Below are 12,273 nucleotides of genomic sequence, written 5' to 3' on the forward strand. Positions count from 1 at the left end.
GAAGCACCACGTGATGATCGGGTGTGATAGATTCTAACGTTCACATACAACGGGTGTAAGACAGATTTACACACGCGAAACACTTAGGTTGACTTGACGAGCCTAGTATGTACAGACATGGCCTCGGAACACAAGAGACCGAAAGGTCGAGCATGAGTCGTATGGTAGATACGATCAACATGAAGATGTTCACCGATGATGACTAGTCCGTCTCACATGATGATCGGACACGGCCTAGTTGACTCGGATCATGTAATCACTTAGATGACTAGAGGGACTAGTCGTCAACCCGTGCATTCGCTCGGGCCATTTATAAAAATATTTGGTATATCATTTATTTTCAAATTTGATAATAATATATAATTTCATTGGATAACATACAACTAATGTGTAATATATATATTAGTACCACCACCATTGGTTACCATCACATCAGAATTTTAAGAATATATTGTTTCATTTACAAATAGTACAAATTTAAATATAGAACCTGGGAAGGCAACTAATTTTCATAAGCATGCATCTTTTTTATATTGTGTACATAAAATGATTACGATATTTTAGAAATATTAAATTGAATCTAGCAAGCATAAAACTCATATGATATCTCTACAAATTTAGGAGTCATATGGTAAATATTAAACAACCATCTGTACATATATATCTCGTGCTAACCTTGTGGCAAGTTGGTCTATCGGTATCGCTATAATAAAAATAGGAAATAAGGGTATATGGGGTGTTTTGCTTCTACCTTGTCAGATGTTCTATCCAAAGTAAGAACAACTTCACCATGAAAATGGCCATTTTATAATGTACAACTTTTAGTGTAACCCCACTATACACTGAAGCACAATGGGCTTCTTATGCAAGAATCGATATGAAATCTCAGCGACCATCTTATAATTTCCACCAAAGCAACCATGCTCTCTATATCTTCATTCTCGGGATCTGCAACTTCTAACCTGGCAATAAATTGACTTTTGAGGAGGTTTCTCCAGTCGTTAATGTTAACTCCCAAATATATTAAATACATAATTGTGTTCTACAGAAAAAACATAATGTTAGTACTGTTTCGATACCAAATACAGTTATGGGAACATATATAACATTCAGAGGTTTACAAATAACCACAAAGAAAACTGGACACTACTTCATAATTAATGAAGGCAGAAACTACAACATGATGTATTTAATCATGTCATTCTACCAAACAGGTAAATAACATGAGACCATGAGTTCTAGCATTTTCGTAAGATTATAACCACCTAGTTTTTTTTGCGAATACTCATTATGTATTATCCAAGTGGAATCTCTGAAAGGCGGTACACGGTGCATCACAAAAACAATGAGTCTATGTGCTTTTCATCCAAAAAAGTTGTGTGGCTCTGGCAGTTATCACTACGAAAATAATGATGTCCAGAAGACTGGTACAATTTTCTACAGTTCTCAAAACCTTTGCTACAAAATACAAACTTACAATAAACTTTTGTAGCATATATTCCCTGAATCCATCGCTAGCAGCTACTTACTTATCTTATCCCAGAGATCAGGTGAAATTATCAACAAATATTCAAATTGGTATACAGATGGGAAACATCACAACGGATGCGGGTGTCATAAGATGCACACCACTTCATAAATTATGACCAAAGCTGGAACATATAGTGGCAAGAAAATGAACAGAGTGGGCGAAGATTAATGTGAATATTTTTTCAAATGACATCTATAGTTTAACCGTAAACCTAAACCTAATTATAGAAACTTTTTTTATTCAACTCACAACCAAATGCATGGCATTTTTTATTAGAAGGAGAAACAAAAACCTTGGAGTAAATGTATATGTGACCCTACTTTGTAACTCAAAGAAATAATAAACCAAAGTAGATATAAAAAGTTGTACCAGCATGCAACTACTCCTGAAGTAACACATAGCAATGTCTTCTACCAACTTAGTGTTATATATTGAAGTTCCACGATGCGGTGTTGATGATTCTTGTCAAGAAAAAATGGGTAATTGACATCCCTTTTATTCAAAAATATATACATGGTAGGGAGAATAGAAAAAAGGAGGATCTTAGTACTTAGATATGCAGAACATATTTTACCTTTCCGTCTAGTGTCAGAGGATAATTTGTAGGAAAGAAGAGGCAACGACACACGTACCTACAATCGACATCAGTGAACATATTACAGTCTGCAGAATCCAGTCCTATTTTAGAAAAAAAGGAAATATGATGCACGTACTGGTGAGAGTACATGTTTGTTGTCCTGTGTGTTTCGTCCAAAATAGAAGGGAAAACTGAGAGCCGATTATTGGACAGCAAAAGGCCAGAATTTCGTCCAACGGTGCAATTAGCATCATCTACGCAAGAATTTTTCCAGTCCTAATGGCAATTCCGATTTTCAGAAGAAGGATACTATATTTTTCAAAAAGGGGTGATTTACTATATTTGAAAGAATGTTTTTATTTATTCTAAGTTGCAATGCCACTTATATATCCTTTGAAGCTGTTTTTGGACAAACAAATGTATTAAAGTCCGAAGAAACTTTAAAAACCTTGACTAACCTATCAGCATGGAGATGTACTGAATCAAGTAGAACATGCACTTGGCGAAATTTGCAGACTGTAGCATAACGCAATACAATTTTCATTTGGAAAAAAGGTACGATGATGTTGCGTACCTGCTGTCAGAAACCTTGATTGGCACGCCATTGTCCCGTGACATAATCGATGATGCTAATCACTGAACATTGTTAAGGCATAGCAAATACTCATAAAATTAAATCCTGCAAACTTAGAGCATTAGTAGTGAATCAAAATATGATATCCGTGCGTTGAGAATTGTCATCTAAAATAATGTTAATTAAATACAAAAATAGCTAATCTGATCGAGACATGCATCACTGCAAAATTGTTCGTTCTTGTACAAACTCACCACACCATGTCCCACATAAATTTGAGGGAGGGAGAAAAGAAGAGTTTTTTTTTGAGAAAAGGGGAGCGCGGCTGCTTTTCCTAAAATTCTCCCTTTGCTATTTTATTCACTTGGCTGGACACCTACGTTGTGTTTTTTCCATCATAACTGAGCAGGTAGCCGATCGCATGGTCAAATTGCTTGTATTCACCATCATCAAAACAGTACACGTAAACTAAAACATGCCATTGTACTTGGGAACGTGAAATACTACTATGATGTTTTGAAGAATTTACGCAAGCTTATATCATTGACGGGAAGTGTCATGGTGCAGCCTGCCAGGTCAAAACTCGATGCAGCTGCATGGTAGATTTACAGAGATCATCGGAGACTTGAGGAGGAAGACAATGAGAAGGCCCTGCAGGAGTGGAAAGAGGACGCATGACACCAGGAGGCATCTTTCAAGCCCTGTAGAAGTCTTCTACACATGCAGTGCCATGCAATTCGCCTTCTGCTGGCCCGGGATGGTGATTGACTATATCGCAGCGGCTCCTGTCTAGGGCACCACGACTCTTGTCTTCCCTGTGTCCCCACCAGCGCCAAGGAGACAGAGGAGGTTTTAGGAGCATAAGAGCACGCCGGTAGCCATGCTCGGCCTCGTGCATCTCCTCATCACGCTTCACATGGCGAGATTGCTCCGGGTGAGCAGCATGATCCAGGGCTTGTTTCCATGCTGCTGGGCACCTGGAACCCATACTGCCGCCTCTGTATGCCCGAAAGATGAGGACGCTGGATGATAGGACTCCAGTCCGCACCAGATTTTCGAGAATAAGCAACGATAAGATATTTGCATCTCCACCTTGCCGGCATAGCACAAATCAATCAGAAGCAGGTCAGATGATCGCAGATCTGTTTTGTTTATAAGGAAAGAAAAGGAGAGGGAGAGAGAGTTGATGTGGTAGGACAGTTTTTTTGATTGCTATATTAGCTAGGGCAAGAGATCGCTACATCTAAATTTTCTGGTGATGGTAACTACGTACGTGAGGTTGGGTCCAATGTACATGCAGATTGATAAAAAAGTAAAGGATGAGCCACGTACATGATATGGACTCTTTATTTAATCTGGCCCATTATAAATCAGTCCTGCTAAATTAATGGTTAAAATTTATTTCTCTATTGGCTAATCTAAACCGTTATAACTCGGTCCCACCAGATGAACGGCTTGTAAAATCTAATTAACGTGGGAATTTTTAGGAAGTCAAGAATTAGTATAGGTATAGATAGATAGATAGATAGATAGATAGATGTCTATCTGAGTGGGAGTTCATAAGATGAACTTAATTATCCTGAACATAGTCAAAAGGTCTTCGCAAATTATGTCGTAGCTCGCGTTTCAGTTATACTGTTTAGATATGTTCATAGAGAAAATTTAGTTGAAAGTTGATAGTAGCAATTATGCGGACTAGGTCCGTAAACTGAGGATTGTCCTCATTGCTTCATAGAAGGCTTATGTCCTTAATGCACCGCTCAGTGTGCTGAACCTCGAACATCGTCTGTGGATGTTGCGAACATCTAACATACATATTTTGATAACTACGTGATAGTTCAGTTAAACGGTTTAGAGTTGAGGCACCGAAGACGTTTTGAAACGTCGCGAAACATATGAGATGTTTCGAGGGCTGAAATTGGGATTTCAGGCTTGTGCCCACGTCAAGAGGTATAAGACCTTCGACGATTTTCTTAGCCTACAAACTAAGGAGAAAAGCTCAATTGTTGAGCTTGTGCTCAGATTGTCTGAGTACAACAATCATTTGAATCGAGTGGGAGTTGATCTTCCAGATGAGATATTGATGTTTCTCCGAAGTCATTACCACCAAGCTGCTAGAGCTTCATGATGAACTATAATGTATCGGGGACATATATGATGATCCTTGAGATATTCGCGATGTTTGACACCACAAAAGTAGAAATCAAGAAGGAGCATCAATTGTTGATGGTTGGTGAAACCACTAGTTTCAAGAAGGGCAAGGGCAAAAAGGGATGCTTCATGAAACGGCAAATCAGCTGCTGCTCTAGTGAAGAAACCCAAGGTTGAACCCAAACCCGAGACTAAGTGCTTCTGTAATAAGGGGAACAGCCACTGGAGCAGAATTACCCTAGATACTTGGTAGATGAGAAGGCTGTCGATAGAAGTATATTGGATATACATTATGTTAATGTGTACTTTACTAGTACTCCTAGTAGCACCAGGGTATTAGATACCGGTTCGGTTGCTAAGTGTTAGTAACTCGAAACAAAAGGCTATGAAATAAACGGAGACTAGCTAAAAGGTGAGATGACGATATGTGTTGGAAGTATTTCCAAGGTTGATCAAATATCGTACGCTCCCTCTACCATCGAGATTGGTATTAAAACCTAAATAATTGTTATTTGGTGTTTGCGTTGAGCATAGACATGATTGGATTATGTCTATCGCAATACGGTTATTCATTTAAGGAGAATAATGGTTACTCTGTTTATTTGAATAATACCTTCAATGGTCTTGCACCCAAAATGGTTTATTGAATCTCGATCGTAGTGATACACATGTTCATGCCAAAAGATATAAGATAGTAATGATAGTACCACCTACTTGTGGCACTGCCATGTAAGTCATATCGGTATAAAACGCATGAAGAAGCTCCATGTTGATGGATCTTTGGGCTCACTCGGTTTTTGAAAAGTTTGAGACATGCAAACCATGTCTATTGGTGTATATGCATGAAGAAACTCCATGCAAATGGACCGTTTGGACTCACTTGATTTTGAATCACTTGAGACATGCAAATCATACCACATGGGCAAGATGACTGAAAGCCTCGTTTTCAGTAAAATGGAACTAGAAAGCAACTTGTTGGAAGTAATACATTTTGATGTGTGCAGTCCAATGAGTGCTGAGGCATGTAGTGGATATCGTTATGTTCTTACTTCACAGATGATTTGAGTAGATGTTGAGTATATTTACTTGATGAATCACGAGTCTGAATTATTGAAAGGTTCAAGTAATTCAGGGTGAAGTTGAAAGATCGTCGTGACAAGAGGATAGAAGATCTATGATATGATCATAGAGATGAATATCTGAATTACGAGTTTGGCACAGAATTAAGACATTGTGGAAATTGTTTCACAACAAATACAGCCTGGAACACCATAGTGTGATGGTGTGTCCGAACATCATAACTGCACCCTATTGGATATGATGCATACCATGATGTCTCTTATCGAATTACCACGATAGTTTATGGGTTAGGCATTAGAGACAACCGCATTCACTTTAAATAGGGCACCACGTAATTCCGATGAGATGACACCGTATGAACTATGGTTTAGAGAAACCTAAGCTGTCATTTCTTAAAAGTTTGGGGCTGCGACGCTTATGTGAAAAAAGTTTCAGGCTGATAAGCTCGAACTCAAAGCGGATAAATGCATCTTCATAGGACACCTAAAACAGTTGGGTATACCTCCTGTCTCAGATCCGAAAGCAATAAGGGATTGTTTCTAGAATCGGGTCCTTTCTTGAGGAAAAGTTTCTCTCGAAAGAATTGAGTGGGAGGATGGTGGAGACTTGATGAGGTTATTGAACCGTCACTTCAACTAGTGTATAGCAGGGCACAAAGAGTTGTTCCTGTGGCACCTACACCAATTGAAGTGGAAGCTTATGATATTGATCATGAGACTTCGGATCAAGTCACTCCCAAACCTCGTGGGATGACAAGGATGCGTACTACTTCAGAGTGGTACGTAATCCTGTCTTGGAAGTCATGTTGCTAGACAACAATGAACCTACGAGCCATGGAGAAGCGATGGTGGGCCCGGATTCCGATAAACGGCTCGAGGCCATAAAATCCGAGATAGGATTCATGTATGAAAACAAAGTGTAGACTTTGGAAGAACTACTTGATGGCCGTAAGGCTGTTAGGTACATATGGATTTTAAAAGGAAGACGGACAATGATGGTAAGTATCACCATTAAGAAAGCTCGACTTGTTGTTAAGATGTTTTCCGACAAGTTCAAGGAGTTGACTATGATGAGACTTTCTCACTCGTAGCGATGCTAAGAGTCTGTTGGAATTATATTAGCGATTACTGCATTATTTATGAAATCTTGCAGATAGGATGTCAAAACATTGTTTCCTCAACGATTTTCTTGAGGAAAGGTTGTATGTGATACAACCGGAAGGTTTTGTCAATCCTGAAAGATGATAATAAGTATGCAAAGCTCCAACAATCCTTCTAAGGACTGGAGTAAGCATCTCGGAGTTGGAATGTACGCTTTGATGAGATGATCAAAGATTTTGAGTTTATACAAAGTTTATGAGAAACTTGTATTTCCAAAGAAGTGAGTGGGAGCACTATAGAATTTCTGATGAGTATATGTTGTTGACATATTATGGATCAGAAATGACATAGGATTTCTGGAAAGCATATAGGGTTATTTGAAAGTGTTTTTCAATGGAAAGCCTGGATTAAGCTACTTGAACATTGAGCACCAAGATCTATAAGGATAGATCAAAACGCTTAATGGTACTTTCAAATGAGCACATACCTTGACATGATCTTGAAGGTGTTCGAGATGGATCAGTCAAAGGAGTTCTTGCCTGAGTTGTAAGGTATGAAGTTAAGACTTAAAGCTCGACCGTGGCAGAAGAAAGAGAAAGGACGAATGTCGTCCCCTATGCTTTTGTCATAGGCTCTATACGGTATGCCATGCTGAGTACCGCACCTGATGTGTGCCTTGCCACATGTCTGGCAAGAGGGTACAAAGGTGATCCAGGAGTGGATCACTAGATAGCGGTCAAAATTATCCTTGGAGTAATAAGGACATGTTTCTCGATTATGGAGGTGATAAAGAGTTCGGCGTAAAAGGTTACATCGATGCAAGATTTAACACCTATCCAAATGACTCTGAGTAGCAAACTGGATACATATAGTGGAGCAACCATTTGGAATAGCTCCAAGTGGAGCGTGGAAGCAACATTTATAATATGACCTAGAGATTTGCAAAGTACATACGGATCTGATTGTTGCAGACCCGTTGACTAAAACCTCTCTCACAAGCAAAACATGATCAAACCCCAGAACTCATTGAGTCTTAATCACATGATGATGTGAACTAGTTTAGCGACACTAGTAAACTCTTTGGATGTTGGTCACATGGCGATGTGACCTGTGAGTGTTAATCACATGGCGATGTGAACTAGATTATTGACTCTAGTGCAAGTGGGAGACTGTTGGAAATATGCCCTAGAGGCAATAATAAATTGATTATTATTATATTTCCTTGTTCATGATAATCGTTTATTATCCATGCTAGAATTTTATTAATAGGAAACTCAGATACATGTGTGGATACATAGACAACACCATGTCCCTAGTAAGCCTCTAGTTGACTAGCTTGTTGATCAATAGATGGTTACGGTTTCCTGACCATAGACATTGGATGTCGTTGATGATGGGATCACATCATTAGGAGAATGATGTGATGGACAAGACCCAATCCTAAGCCTAGCACAAAGATCGTGTAGTTCGTATGCTAAAGCTTTTCTAATGTCAAGTATCATTTCCTTAGACCATGAGATTGTGCAACTCCCGGATACCGTAGGAATACTTTGGGTGTGCCAAACGTCACAACGTAACTGGGTGGCTATAAAGGTACACTACAGGTATCTCCGAAAGTGTCTGTTGGGTTGGCATGAATCGAGACTGGGATTTGTCACTCCGTGTGACGAAGAGGTATCTCTGGGCCCACTCGGTAGGACATCATCGTAATGTGCACAATGTTATCAAGGAGTTGATCACGGGATGATGTGTTACGGAACGAGTAAAGAGACTTGCCGGTAACGAGATTGAACAAGGTATCGGGATACCGACGATCGAATCTCGGGCAAGTACAATACCGCTAGACAAAGGGAATTGTATACGGGATTGATCGAATCCTCGACATCGTGGTTCATCCGATGAGATCATAGTGGAACATGTGGGAACCAACATGGGTATCCAGATCCCGCTGTTGGTTATTGACCGGAGAACGTCTCGGTCATGTCTGCATGGTTCCCGAACCCGTAGGGTCTACACACTTAAGGTTCGATGACGCTAGGGTTATAAAGGAAGTTTGTATGTGGTTACCGAATGTTGTTCGGAGTCCCGGATGAGATCCCGGACGTCATGAGGAGTTCCGGAATGGTCCGGAGGTAAAGATTTATATATGGGAAGTCCTGTTTTGGTCACCGGAAAAGTTTCGGGTTTTATCGGTAACGTACCGGGACCATCGGGAGGGTCCCGGGGGTCCACCAAGTGGGGCCACCAGCCCCGGAGGCTTGCATGGGCCAAGAGTGGGAAGGGACCAGCCCCTGAGTGGGCTGGTGCGCCTCCCACAAGGCCCAAGGCGCAGCTAGGAGGAGAAAGGGGAAACCCTAGGCGCAGATGGGCCTAAGGCCCACCCTAGGGCGCGCCCCTTCTCCCCCTCTTGGCCGCCCCCCTCCATCCCATCTAGGGCTGCCGCCCCCCTAGGGGTGGGAACCCTAGAGGGGGCGCACCCTCCTCCCCTTCTCCTATAAATAGTGGGGGTTTTGGGCTGCCCAAGACACACGATTTGATCTCTCCCTGGCGCAGCCCTACCTCTCTCCTCCTCGTCTCTTGCGGTGCTTGGCGAAGCCCTGCTGGAGTACCACGCTCCTCCACCACCACTACGCCGTTGTGCTGCTGCTGGATGGAGTCTTCCTCAACCTCTCCCTCTCTCCTTGCTGGATCAAGGCATGGGAGACGTCACCGGGCTGTATGTGTGTTGAACACGGAGGTGCCGTCCGTTCGACACTAGGATCTCCGGTGATTTGGATCACGACGAGTACGACTCCTTCAACCCGTTCTCTTGAACGCTTCCGCATAGCGATCTACAAGGGTATGTAGATGCACTCTCCTTCCCCTCGTTGCTGGTTTCTCCATAGATAGATCTTGGTGACACGTAGGAAAATTTTGAATTTCTGCTACGTTCCCCAAGAAATTGTGCGCCGTGTCTGGGTCTAATACTTCCTATACGGTGGGTAACGCCACCACCAAAGGTTCTGTTTGAAGTGTTTCACTCATGGCGTTACATTTGCCATGTCTTCACATTTGGTTTGGCTTCAATCTCAACATGTCTTCATGATTATCTGCACTATGTTGATTATCTCAGCAAGGAAGGGTGGCAGAAAGCGTCGAGGAGAAACATCAAGAGATCTGCCCGATGACCTCTCAGAGCTGTACAAGACAGATCCTGAAGAGGATTACAATCAGCGCAAGACACGAATCCAATGGATTCGACGCTATTGGGCAGAACAGTGGTTCAAGTACAGATTTGTGACAAAGGAATATGCTAAAAAGAATGCCATCAAGCGACCATGGGGAGACATCCTCTACAAAAATCTTCAACCCAGGACCAGAGATGAAGCCATTGAACAAGGCTTCTATCCCTTCATGGTCCGTGGACCACAGCTTGCGGATGCTGACCCATCGTCCCTGCTATGGTGTCGTGATGACAATCTGTTTAAGGCAACTTCCAGTTTGCCCAGAACTCAGCGAAGTAGAACTAGAAGTCTTTGGGATTAGATTTCAACCCTGGTCCCTCTGCTCCCCGCGCCGATGGAACTCGTGAAGCTGAACCCAATCTTCTTGGGCCCTTCTACAACTTGGAAGGTCTCATCACTCACATCGTGGTTCAAGGGACAGCCGTGAATGAGCCTGCAGATGACGCTGAATCAGATGAAGCGCCTGCAGCGCCGAAGCCAAAGAAGCTGAAGCAGCCAAAAGCTTCAAAGCCGGCCTCTGCACCAAAAATCTCACGGGCGAAGCCACTGGCAACTGCACCTCCTGAAGACAGTGTGCAGTCTGAAGATTTCTCACGCATCTCCAAGCCCCAGATGGTCAAGATGCCTCTGCCACACACCGGCCAAGAGCTGACAGCTGCTGCCATTCTGCGCAACGATGCCATTGATCTGTCAAGTGATGAAGATCTTGCAGATGACGCTCTTGAGCAACTCATCAAGAGCAAAGAAGAAGCAGAAATCTTCAATGATCTGCCTCTCTTTGACGTGACAATCATCCACAACTTCATTGATGAGTGGTTTGACACGCCAAACATCAGCTTCGAAGATCTGCAATTACCCATTGGCCTTAGTGTCGCCTTTCATGGCGCCATTGCTTCAGAGCTAGCTCTCGCTCAACGCATCGTCGAACTGAAGCAAAAGATTGACTATGAAAAGGCTCAGTTCAAGAAGCATATGGCCAAGCTCAGCGTGCAAGAGGTGAAAAACTTCAAGATTATGCTGCACGAGCTCAAAGAAGCCTTTCTCAAGAAACGCGCAGAAGCTCAAGGTTCTCGGGAGTGCATGAAGAGCCTGGCTGACAAGTGTGTGCAAGGCTACAACGAGGCTGAGAAGCGCAAGGCCCTTGGGCGTCCGGGCATTGAACCCAGGATGGCTGCTAAGCAGAAGAAGAAGCCAATTGTGGCCGAACCTCTCGCACCAAGGCAGGAAGCAGATCCCATTGTCTTCCCAACCAGCATGACTGGCTCGAAGCCAAAATCCCGCTCAACCGCTTCAGAGCTGAAGAAGACGAGGACTGCTGAGGCTGAAGCCAGGAAGAGGAAACATCCTGAAGCCTCTCCTACTGCCCCCTCCAAGAAGAAGAGGAAGACCAAGAAAGAACGGGCTGCTCCCACAGAGCCTTTGATTGTTGAACCCATTTCCATGGTTCGTCCTGACGCTGAACGCCAACTGACAATCCATGAGCCTGCTTTCACAGAGGCTCATGAAGCTGAAGACTTTTCAGCAGCTGATCCCATCGCTGCTGAAGACATTGGTCACCATGACCATGTTGAAGATGATGCAGTCCTTCCTCAGCTCGAGCAACAACAGGTATCATCGCCTGTGCTAACGCACAGCGAACTCATCAGCATTGGTCGTCCTCTGACGCCAATTGCTCAGGATGCTTCATGGGCTGATCGCCCACAAGAGGAAGAAGACTTTGAGGCCCAGCCAACACCAACTCCACAGGCGTCGCCTGTGTTGCGCAGGCTTCGCAAAGGACCAAGGCCTCCAGTCTCTGGGTCTGAAGTTAAAGCTGCTGAAGACATTCCGGCTGCATCAGCCGATGAAGAAGAAGCCCCACAAGCTGCTACTCCCCTATCCCACCAAGAAGCGGTTCTCGAGGAGAACGTGACTGTGACTGACCCTCCAGCTTGTCAAGTGGAGGTTGAAAATCTTGAGGCTGCCACCACCAACACCAATGAAGCCACTGACTTTGTCATGGCTGAAGCTAATGTGGAGCCCTCACCAACAAAAGC

Source organism: Triticum urartu, chromosome 5, assembly GCF_003073215.2.
Source record: "Triticum urartu cultivar G1812 chromosome 5, Tu2.1, whole genome shotgun sequence".
Lineage (NCBI taxonomy): Eukaryota > Viridiplantae > Streptophyta > Magnoliopsida > Poales > Poaceae > Triticum > Triticum urartu.